The sequence below is a fragment of the Triturus cristatus genome, chromosome 5_1 (assembly GCF_964204655.1).
Source record: "Triturus cristatus chromosome 5_1, aTriCri1.1, whole genome shotgun sequence".
NCBI classification, from domain to species: Eukaryota; Metazoa; Chordata; class Amphibia; order Caudata; family Salamandridae; genus Triturus; species Triturus cristatus.
This window is the reverse complement of record NC_140587.1, coordinates 296,575,615-296,587,998: the sequence shown is the minus strand read 5'-3', so window position 1 is coordinate 296,587,998 and position 12,384 is coordinate 296,575,615. Positions and strand designations below refer to the sequence as shown.

The following is a 12,384-nucleotide window of genomic DNA, read 5'->3' as shown; positions in this document are numbered from 1 at the left end:
CTTAATCTCTTTGCTGTTCCCTGGAACGTTTATGACTACAACGCTCTTGCGCTCGTTTGATCCCCTCAGACCCAAGTGTGTATACAGGGTTCGCATGTCTTGAGGTATGTGTGAGCAGCAGAATGTGCAGGGTGGACTTTGGAGAGTGTCTGTATTTGTTAGTGCTGGGTTCGTTGTATGTGTGCAGGGGTGTGTTTCCCTGCATTGGGTTGTGTCTGTTCCAAAGGTGGGAGGTGCGTGTACCTCATCTGTCTCTCTATGCCGGAGACTTTCTCTGCAGACATTGTGTGTCTGTGCGAGGGGTTTGCGTTTCAATTCCATGATGTGTGTTGTGTTCCATTGTGTGTGTATATCAGTGCCAGTCTGTTTGGGTGTCACTGCCAGGGCGTGTTGGTCTCTGCAGAGAGGGTTTGTGTGTCTTAAAAGGCGCATGTGTTCAGCAGTGTGTTTGTGTCTCAAGAAGTGCGCGCCTGCCGCTTTGTGTGTGCAATGTTTCATTTGTGTCTGCACCAATCTGTAGGTCTGTGAACGGCTTGTGCATCTGCGCATTGGAGGGTTGTGTTTGTTCAGTGGACTTGTGTGTCTGTGCAGTGGGCTTGTGTATGCCGTTCGATGGATGCCGAGTCAGACACAGGACTGCTATTGGTCCAAGGCAGGACTACAATAGCCTTTGACTTTGTTACAGACATCCCTTTCCAATGTTCCTTAAGGCTGGTGAATGTAATTCACCCATCAAGCTGTTCATATTTTGGCCTGATATGTGCTGTGTAGCAAAGTGGCGTCAATGTACCCAAATATTTTGCCATGAGAAAATGGAAATAAATCATGAATTGGAGAAAAAAATGCTACAAAATCGTATTGCAGAGCCAAAGAGATCATAGATTTATTAAGTGCTGGGCTATCTTCAGGCTCTTCAATCACTGACCAACAAAGAAAACACAATTTAATGTTCAATTTCAATATTGTTATTTTTCATTTTTCTTGCTCTGACTGGTTAGTTGTGTCTCACTTGTTGTTCTACTATTGCAAAACATTACTGAAAAATTCTATATTAAGCGAATTTATTAGCTCCTCCGTAAGGGAAACTCCCTCATCAATATTAGTGACTACGGCAGGGGTTAATTGTATTTTGCATGCATATTACTGTTGTAACTGAATTCTGCACAGCAAGAACTCTATTTTGCACAATCCTAGGTTTCTACATTGGTAAAATTGTGTGTGTGGTTTTTTGGAATAATTTGCCCTAATGATCCAGACATCGTCTTCCGTTGTATTTCTCCTATACATTTGAGACAACCTACCTTATATCTCGTAAAAAGATGTGCTTTTTGCTCTGCTATGCATGTATCTGTTTACTAATAACAGTACTTTGCAGAAGTAACTAAGGGAAGTGCAAGCTGCGTATTTTGCATACGATCAATTGCATTTTCACAAAAAGAAAAAAAGGCAATCTTAGCTGTGGGTGAGAATATTTTTATTTTATGATGAGTGAGTGGTTTTGGATGAAAATGTATTTTGGTGCAAAAAACTTATACATGATGAATAGAGATTTTAAGAATTATGCTGTATTTGAATTAATGATCTGCATGTAAATAAAATGTTTGTATTCCTTATTGACATGAAATCAAATGATTAATAAAAATCAAATCAAACCTTAATGGTACATCCATTCAAATTATACTGCATCTATATCCACTCGCCAATGTACATACAAACCATCCTGGAAACATTAACAAACTCACCACACTCGTATACAGATAAGATATTAAAGCTTTTTACTGGGCAAAGATTTCTATTTTGCCCTTATGATTGATGTTATGTATTGGTGGCATAAGTAGATTTTTTTTTTTTTTTAGGAAAGTCGATTTCATGTGCATTTCATCCCTAGGACATGCAGTTTATCTGATAAATTCTACACTCCGGTGCTATCTGGTACAGATTCATGTTCACAGGCAAAAACGCCTTTATCACAGGATGAGGGGCAAAGAACCCTTACATTTTACACGCTAAGTGTTTAAACAAACTCAATCAGACCAGAACATTACTTAAAACTGACCCCAGCACTTGGAGTGCATGAGAGATCAATCATGAGAAACAATGTTCATTATCCAACTTACAACAAAAAAGACTCGAAAATGAACAGTGGAGGCACAGTGTGTCCTATCTGAATCTGTAAGATATACCAATGCTGCATAATCATTGCTACAGAACAGTTACTCTCCAACATTAGATCTTCAATTGAATCACAGAATACCGTAATGTGAGAACATGTATATCTAGACATGGAGCATACGAAGTTACGTTTGTGGGGTATACCAATAGTTCTCCATAATGGGTATTTTTTATTAAATGCACAAACATTAAACATTTCCACGATTGAGTTCGATCCCCCGAGGAGGTATTTTATTATTAAGTTTTTTAAAAGAGAAAACCCTTGTGAATTAAACAACAGACAAATGTTTGCCATGGATAGGGTAGGGAAAATAAATGTTCCCCTATAAGTTATTAAGAACAAATCTACCAAAACAAACTTATTCATACATGTACAACTACAATGCACAGGTCAAATTCAAGTTTATTACCACAATATAGCAAAAGTAACACAAGAAAAACACTTTTTACTGCTACACAGATGGTTACATGCAATTGCTTTACACAGGGAAACAGCTTTAATAGTCAGGGGGTCTTTAATGTGACTACTATACTGCATCCTCGTTTTGGTTAAAAAATAGCTTTAGTTAAAATAACTACATATGAAGAAATGCTGTGGCATAAAACATATGCGGGTGAACAAAGTACATTGTGTTAGTTATTACCAATGGTCAGGACAGGGAAATCATGACCCACTTGTAAGTCATGGCCCCTCCCAATAATCAATAATAATAATAAACAGCATATTATATTCAGCACATCAGTGTATATATTTATATTATTTAGTAGTTATAGATAAGTCGGCTTTTACATACACAGTGCTTTTAGGTTTGCAGTTAACTTTGGCCCTGTTAGCCGAATCTTCAAGTATCATTCCCCGCCCCAAAACAATGAATCCACCTTAGCTCCTTCGTGGAAAGTTACAGGGTGATCAGTCAAGCGGGAGACGAGAAAAAAAAAAAGAGTGGGGGTTCCACAACGCAAAATCTTGATGCATTTTCCATAGACTTCTTTAGGACAGGTTATAACAAACAATGCTGAAAGGAATGAACCCAAATTTGTCAGGAAGCTAGATCTTGATCCACAGATTGTGCTTTAGGTGATTTGGTGTAAATTCGTTCAGTAGTTTGAGATAAGGGTAGAAAATAATTGTATGTTTTGGCAGTTGGGTTTGCAAGAGTCCTGCGAGCATCCCACAAGAACACATAATAAACAAGCATTGGCATAGCCAATAGGTCTCGCCTTTGGGACCTTATAAGTGTTTAGCCATGCAACAGTTGCATAACTAAATACTTATAAGGTCCCAAAAGCGAGACCTATTGGCTATGCAAAGCAGCCGTGGGGCCGCGAAAGTGATCGTGGTCGCGAACAAACATTAAAGCGGCCGCGAAAGTGAAAGTAATCGCGGTAAAGCTAGGCTCGCGCACATGCACTGTGACTCTAGGCTGGCCTGGTAGCACTTTTTGGAGCCCTCTCAATAAGTCTCGCCAGACCAGCGCATGCGCTGGGTCAGGCGAGACCTAAAAAGGGATCCCTGTGATTGGTGAAGAGGCCTGTTTTTCCTGTGAGCCTTCATGCAATTGCGGGAGCTCTCTCTCTCGAGAGAGAGTGCATGGATTGGCTGGCTGTTGGATTTTTAGAAATTAAATGTCCGCAATTACTGTTTACTGTGAAAAATTTCATGTGTTGTGAAAATGGAGTACAAAAAGTTTCTAAGGGGGCAGCAGAAATGTATGCTGTCCCCTTAAATTTAGGGAGGAAGTGTCTAAGGGACAATAATTGTGAAGGGGGCGCTAGGTGGCGCACATCCAAGATGGCTGCTCACCCGTGAGGCTCTGGAGGCTTGGCAAACTAAATCCGACAGTTATCCTGTACTGCCATTAACAATCGCACTGTAAGGCAGAGATGCTATGCCCTTGAGCGCTGCAGAAGACGAGGTGTTAATATCAAGACTCACCGTGACACGGAGGCGCTGCTGGAGCGGGATCCTGCTCGCGGGGGACTGGGACGCTGCTGTTCTGGTTCTATGAGGCGGCGCAACACACAAACGGAGCCCCGGGGATCCCACTAGGAGACAGACCCTGTACCGACATATTGCCGGCCACGCTCCATATGCTGATCACTGCGGTATGCGGAAGGCAAATATACCGCACAGCGAGGATATAGAGATCAACAGCTCACGGAGGAACCCCGGGCAGGTGAGAAGACGGGACAGAGGAGGGAGACGTGGGCACTGGAGACGTTTCCCCTGCTGCTCCCGGAGCGCGCGCCTGGTGGTGCGGGGCCGGGAGTAGACCCCTCTCAGCGTCGGAAGATTAACCGAGTGTCTGCCCCGTGTGCTCAACGTTGTCAGACATTGTGGAGGGGAGTGTGTAGTGGTGAGCGCGGGGGGATGCCCCGGACGAGTCGCCGCCATTACGATCGCGCCATAGGGCCCAAAGAACTCTAGTGGGACAGAGTCGGCGATCCCGCCGGAGGGCCTGCGCGCTTCCAGACTTCACTGTCTCCATCCAAAAAAGCACCGGCCTGCCCCCCTTCAAAGAAGCACATTCGCAGATCTGTGCCCTCATGGAGACTGATTTTGGCAACTTCAGTGCGAATGTGGGGCATGACTGGGACCAGTCTCTCATGGCGACAAGCCTCTGCACACGGAAGCGCACATGGATGGGGACAGCTTGTGTTGAACAGATTAAACTGATGGAATGACGGGGACTCATTAAATCACACTGCGACATACCCATTTCCCCGTCGCTAATAGCCTGGGGCGCTGAGCTGCTGCGACACAGTACGATAACTACTCGGCAGTGGAAGCATAGTGGAATCTGTGGGGGAGGCACTCCTTACGCAGTACGCCCACATTGCCTGCCCCCCCCCCCCCCCCCCCCGGTTTCCACTCCAGCCGTTTGAGGAGGTATACTGCGGCGTCCTGGAGGCCCAGGATCACAGATCCCACAGAATAAAAACCTCTACATATCCTATGCCACTGTAGAGGATCACACAGGAACCCTATAACCCCGCCAAGCACCTGTCCATTCCGGGCCCCTCATGAGTGACTGTGTAGGGCTCCACCGAATATTGGGCCAGAGCAGCAGAGAGCCACTATATGGTGGGAGTGGAAAACACCACAGATAGCGACTGAAAGGAGGTGGCACACTCAGTGACCGCAGACGAGGGGTGTAATATAAGGACTCTGGCACCATAATCTACCATGGGGAAACCTGACGGCCGCCAGCCCCGTCTCACCTTTGAGACCAAGAAAACTGCTACCAGATCCACCTCGACGGATTCTGGCCAGACCAGCATGGACCGTTAAAACGCTTCTACTGGCTATGAACCACAGCCTCAGTGACCTCTCCGGGAAAATGGACCCTATGTATAACAGACTGGATTTTCTGGTGCAGAAAGTTGACAAACACGATGGGCAAATAAAGGAGGCAGAACGAAGAATATCAGATAACGAAGATGCCACATCCCAAATACAGTCGCAGATGACATAGATGGACAAAATATTGAAAGTCATAGCGGCCAAGAATGAAGACTTCGAGGCCAGAAGCTGCCGCAACAATATTCGCAATATTGGAATACCGGAAAGTACTAACACCGGCCGTATGGAGGATTATATGGAACGCCTACTAACCACTACTTTTGGAGCGGAATCCTTCTCGGCACACATGATAGCGGAGAGAGCTCACCGCTCCCTGGACCCCAGGCCTCCCCAGGGAGGCACTCCAGGCCCCATAATAGCCCGGCTGTTAAAATATCGAGATCGGGACGTGGCTCTCAGGAAAGCACGCGAACTTCAGAAACTGCACTTTGAAGGAAATGAGTGCACTATCTATCCGGACTTTATGGTGGCTGTGTAGGAAGCGAGACGGAAATTTCTGCCGGTAAAGATTAAACTACGGAAAGCCCTGATCGAATATGCCCTCATGTATCCCGCGCAACTCCGGATCACGCACAACGGCAAACAAATCATTTGCCGCAACCCGCAACAAGTGGAAAGAATTCCTGAAATCCACGCAGCGACCGTCCAGATCCCCACCTCCGGCATCCTACCAGAGGAGGATGCTGGCCCAAAGCGTGGGTAGAAAACTGGAGGAACCCACTGGCAGGCCATGCTAAAGCCACCCTGACCCACACTGGGCGAACACTGAGGCCACCGCCCTAATCCTGTTCTAATGCATCACCTACAAGACGGATATGAACAGCTAAGTGCCCTGATGGGCTTTATATGCTAATATATGATGTATGTTTGCAGGGCGGGGGCTGTCCATAATGTTTATTTTTCTTCTCCTTCAGGAACTCTGGGTAAGAAAATGGCAGTACTGATATAAACTTTTGCCAAGCACCCTTCCCTTACCGCTCTACCCCCCCCCCTTACATTGGGAATAGTGGGAACTGCACTGCAGGAGAGCTGGACTATGGGAAGGGCTGTTGTAGCTCACTGGCGCCCCCCCCCCTCTTATGGGAGATCCCCCTTATTTATTTTACTTTAATTTCTCTTTGATATAGAGATTTACTCATACCATGCATAGTACTGGACTGAAGCGTGGGGTGGGCATTTAAATACTGGCACGAGTGGGGTGCTGTTGTGGGTGGGGGAGGGATGGGACTTTGGCATTTGTTTCAATGTTGGATTGAAAGGTACATGGGGTGGGGGGTAGGGACGGGGAAGTTAATGTTTGCTATTCTGTTTAAGAGACAGCGACCGCTCATCATGCTTATCTATTGTGGACCACTCATACACATGGTGCTCACAGTCACAACCATTTTCACACAACCCTATCTTATGTCTAAGAATGTCATCAGTAATGTCATCAAACAATGAATCTTTACGAATCAAATTGCTCACGTGGAATTTAAGAGGCCTTGGGGACCCCCGCAAATGCAGTCACATATTGTCATATTTAGACAGGCATAATATACAGATAGCGATGCTTCAGGAAACACATATAGACCCACGACGGGATTTGTGCTTTGGCAGCAAATGGGCTTCCGCTAGGGTGTTCTCTTCATACTCAACGTACTCACGAGGCACACTCATATTGATTAAAAAGACCACACCCTTCATAATAGGAGGCACATATAGCGACCCCTCTGGACGAAGCTGCTTGATCTGGGGTACACTGGGCACCCAAACTGTCAACCTTGCTTGTTGCTACGGGCCGAATACAGACACCCCAGACTTCTTCGCAGCATTATGGGGACAGATAATTAAAGTGGGATCTACTCACATCATATGGGGGGACTTCAATGTTGCTCTACGCCCCTCCCTAGATAGGTCCAATCCTCTCCCACAGCACTATAACACACAGGATGTCCTGTCACAATTATTCCTCGACCAAGGGCTTCTGGATGCATGGTGCTATATCCACTCATGCACCAGGGAGGGCACGTTTTACACGGCCGGACACCTAACTTGGTTGCGCTTGGATTACTGGGTGTGTTCTAGAGGGGTCAGCACTAGGGGTGGGCGGAATTTGCGAAATTAACTTTCGCAAATTATCGCGAAAATGTTTAAAATTATCGCAAACAAGCGGAAATATCGCGAAGATGCGGAAGTTTTTTTCCCGCATGTTCGCGAGATTTTCTGCATGGTTGCGGGTCGCCAACTTACCCATGTGGTTGCTTGCGGGCGCGGCCATCTTGTTTTGAGTTGTCTCGCGGTGCATGATCGCGAGAAGAAAGACGTGATTGCGCGACGCATGACTAAACTGCGGGCGCGAACTGTCGCGAGACAGCGCAAATGGCTAAAAACAATACAACATCTCATGGAGAACGCGACCGGATCAAGAAAACTTGTCGGCGAACGCAGGGATTCAGGCAAGGCGATCGCGCGCACGTGAGACTGTATTATTTTACAGCGCGAGCAAGAAACAAATTATCGCCAAGCTGCGGAAACCGGAAATTTTGACATTTTCGCGCTCTCCGCGGAACGCGAAAAATGTCAAATTATCGCAATTTCCACGAACGGAACGAAATTTTCGCCCAGGCCTAGTCAGTACTTGGATACACTCTGTCGAGCACATGGCTCGTGCGTACTCTGATCATGCGCCGGTATGTCTAACGATTAAGCCGCCTAATTTAATTACGACCCAAAGAAGTTGGAGACTTGTGCCGGGAGCTTTGTTGGACGCATTCTTTCAGGCAGAGATAGGGGAGGAGATAGCCGACTTCTTTGCTAGAAATAAGGGCTCAGTTCAATATGTAGGGCCGGTCTGGGCGGCTTTTAAAGTCACCAGGAGTGGCAGTTGTATGTCGAAGAGCTTCAGGGTGCTCCGTGATTTACATCGCACTCTGCGCGTTCTGGAAACTGCCATTAGGAACTTGGAGCACGCCATGGGGAATGAGACATTGGGTGCACAAAAAGCACTACTGCGGGAAAAATTAACTGAATACACCGACACAGCGGAGCGGGAAGCCGAATTTAAGGGCAAATACTACACAGCCCGAATATATGGTGAGGGGGAAAGACCAAGCAAGGCGCTGGCGTCTGAAAAACGACCTCCCCGATTCTCTAACTATATTCTAGAAGTGGTGGGAGGCAATGGGGTGCGACAGAGATAGCCGGGATATATTACATGCCTTCACTGAGTTCTACAAAGATCTGTATAGCGCTCGTCAAACCACTCCCCCGGATCCATCACACTATCTTGAAGACATAGCGTTGGGATGGCTGGGAGGCAGGCAGCGGGAATTCCTAGAGGCACCATTTGAAGATGATGAGCTTCGAGAGGCCATCATGCAGATGACATCGGGGAAAGCCCCTGGGCCGGATGGCCTCCTAATAGATTTTTACAAAAAGTACATTGACCAACTACTCCCAGTTTTAAAAGAGATCTTCCTGGAAGCCCAGGAGACCCAGCTCCTACCTGGAACGATTATTTCACTATTAAAGCCCGGCAAACCTGCAGATCGTTGCGAATCTTATCGGCCCCTATCGCTGATAAATACAGACGCCAAGATACTTGCCAAGCTAATCGCCAACCGGCTCAAGCTCCTTATGGAGAAATTAGTGTTGTCTGACCAGGCCGGCTTCATACTTGGCAGGGCTGCATCTCATAATTTACAGACACTCTTTTCTATACTACAAAACGTGGACCCCAAACTGGCACTTGTGGCGGGATTTCTGGACCCCACAAAGGCCTTCGATTCGGTCGAATGGGACTACCTCTTCACTATACTCCAGTGTATGGGCATCCCCAACAGTTTTATGGCCTATATCAGACTCCTATACACGGCACCGACTGCTAAGATCCAAATAAATGGACACGTTTCGTCCCCGAACGCCCTGTCGAGAGGCACACCACAGGGATGCCCGCTATCTCCCCTACTATTGGCCCTTGCAATGGAGCCCCTAGCAGCAAACATTCGACAACATCACCATGAGAAAGGGCTCAGATGTCTATTGCGACCCATACTTATATCCTTATATGCAGATGATGTCACACTGTATGTCAAAGACCCGCGCCATAACTTAAATCCACTTCTCAGGGAATTTGTCAGGTTTGGGGGCATCTCCAGTATACATATAAACTGGGCTAAATCCCAATATTCCCACTTACTGCAGCTGCCACACCCTTTGATATAGACTACCCAATAGCATGGTGTACTGACGAAGTGTGATATCTAGGGATCACTATTACGGAGGATCGGGAGGAACTAATGTGGCTGAATTATGGACGCACAATGGACCATATCACTGGATGCATGACTCGCTGGAATGCACTACCTCTGAACATGGCGGGCCGAGTCTCCCTAATAAAAATGGTAATTTTACCTAAATTTTTATACCTGTTTTTAAACATTCCATATTACCCGGGGAGACACTTTATCGAGCCTCCGTGCGGAGCTGATCAGGTTGGTCTGGGGAGGCAAACAACCCCGGATCAAATGGGACACACTAATACGACCTTATGCAAAGGGAGGATTTGATATTCCCAATTTCGAATTATACTACATATGCGCCCAGGCATACTTTGCCCAGTTTTGGTTCAGCCCGCCGCGGTATACACCTCATGTAGCTACCGAACACTGGCTTGCAGATCTCATTCCACTAGAGGGGGTAATACTCTCAACACTCAAACCCCGGGAACCACGGCCTACCTCTGTGGAGTGCTTGCTTAAGGCATGGCAGCACATTGCTGCTCGTTCGCAAACACCACATCTATACTCACCATTGCTTCCACTAGTACACCATCCACAGATGCAGTTTCTACAAGAAGGGGTATTTAGGAAAATGGCTCGGACCCGAAATATCCGCCATTGGGCCAATTCATATATAAACGGCAAATCCGCACCATACACACACTCTTAACGGACCCTCCACCCACGATTATGGAAACATTTCTATAAACTCGCTTACGACACGGGATGAAAGAATGCACCCCGGAGTATCCAGAGGAGCCTGCGGTGCTTGCGCCGCTACACCATGTACTACGTACACCCACAGCCTCACACCTAGTGTCAGCACTATACCGCACCATGTATGGAGAAGCTACATATTCTACATGTGCAGCCAGGGACAAATGGTCAGCCGAATTGGAACACCCACTCACGGATGTGCAATGGGGGTTCTGCTGTAAACAAACAGAACAAATCTCCTCGAACGCCCGACTAAACATCACTCACTACAAATTTCTTCAGCGTAGCTACTATACTCCATTAAAGCTACATAAATCTGGGCTCCGGGCACGAGTAGATGTGACAGATGTAAAGCAGAAGCAGCTGACTTCCTCCACCTCGTTTGGGATTGTCCAGGCGTGTATGAATATTGGAACACAGTACTCACTGCACTAGACCACATGGTTTCTATACATATACCGAGATCTCCCTTGGTGGCATTACTAGGGTATAATGAGCAGATCCAGGCAAAATATCGCACATTTTTGGACTTATGTTGGTAAAACGTAGGGTTGCCTGTCGATTGGGCCGGGGGAGGGCACCTAAATTCAAGGACTGGATTGGGGATATGATTTTATGGCAAGATCAGACAAGCGTATATGCTGAGCTGCTTCCGACTACTTCACGCCCAAGGGACATATGGGGCCCACTCCGGGCATACTTGCTGGCACACCCAATCACCACCGAGCAAGAACCCGGGGATTCTGTAGCGTAAAGAAGGGACATAGTCAACATAAGCTCCGTTTCTGTACATCACTGTTGTGGCAACATCCCACCTCTGGCAGACGTCCCTCTTTCACGGAACTATACAACTGATGTGACATTCCTGTGGCATAGAATATAATGATGTTGTCAAAGTACACATTGCCGAGAAAAGAAATGGGTTTGTGCTTGAGGATGATTCTATATTATTGTGATTGTACAAATAATTTGTTGAGATCTGATCCTGTACACAATGCTGAATGCTCTTACATGTACATGAGATTTACTGATGTAGTTTTGAAAATAAAGTTAATAAAATTAAAAAAAAAAAGAAAAACACAATTGAGAAGAAATAAATGTATGTTGTTTCTAACTAATTTTTACAATCTTGCGAGACTCTCACAGGAACGTGAATAGTAAAAAGTAGTAGAAGAGTTCTCAATACACTAAACTAGAATGAATGCATATTGTGGTCCTTGTTTCCGAGAGAAAGTGTGTAAGAGATAAGTACTGTGATGAGTAGAAGGTTATTTCTTATCTAAAAAACTTTGCGATCTTGCAAGACTCTTGCAGGATCGTGTAAAGTAGGAATCTTTGAATACACTCTGGTATGCACGCTGGTTACTGTAGGAAGGAGTCTTACTGAAGATGTTATTTATCTGAGTCTACTATTTATGCCCGTTGGTTTTGGAACAATTGTGAATAGAGTTAAAGCTCTTTCCACACACAGCGTACTAGGCATACTGGTCATCTGAGAGAGAGAGGTCTGACAGGAGAGGTCTCTCGCTCCGCATACATCCCACTATGCTCACCCGTCATCTGAAAGAGGTCTGAAAAGAGAGGCCAGTCCATCTGCACACCGTACTAAGCACATCAGTCATTTGAGAGAGAGAGGTCTGACAGGAGAGGGCAGTCCATCTTCACACATTATAATGCATATCCATCATCTGATACAGAGGTCTGAAAGGAGAGTCCAGTCTATCCAAACACCCTACTACTACACACACCAGTCATCTGAGAGAGAGGTCTGAAAGGAGAGGCCTGTTAGTCCCCACACACTACTACGCACATCTGTCACCCGAGATTGAAGTCTGATATAGAGAGCAGTCCATCTCCACTCCCTACTAC

At 46.2% G+C, this 12,384-nt stretch overlaps 1 protein-coding gene across 2 annotated transcripts in view; it reads right to left on the bottom strand.

Annotated features, from left to right (window-relative positions):
- The window catches only part of TMEM65 (transmembrane protein 65), a 240,622-nt gene that overhangs the window by 92,709 nt on the left and 135,529 nt on the right, over positions 1–12,384 (bottom strand). The window lies entirely within an intron of this gene.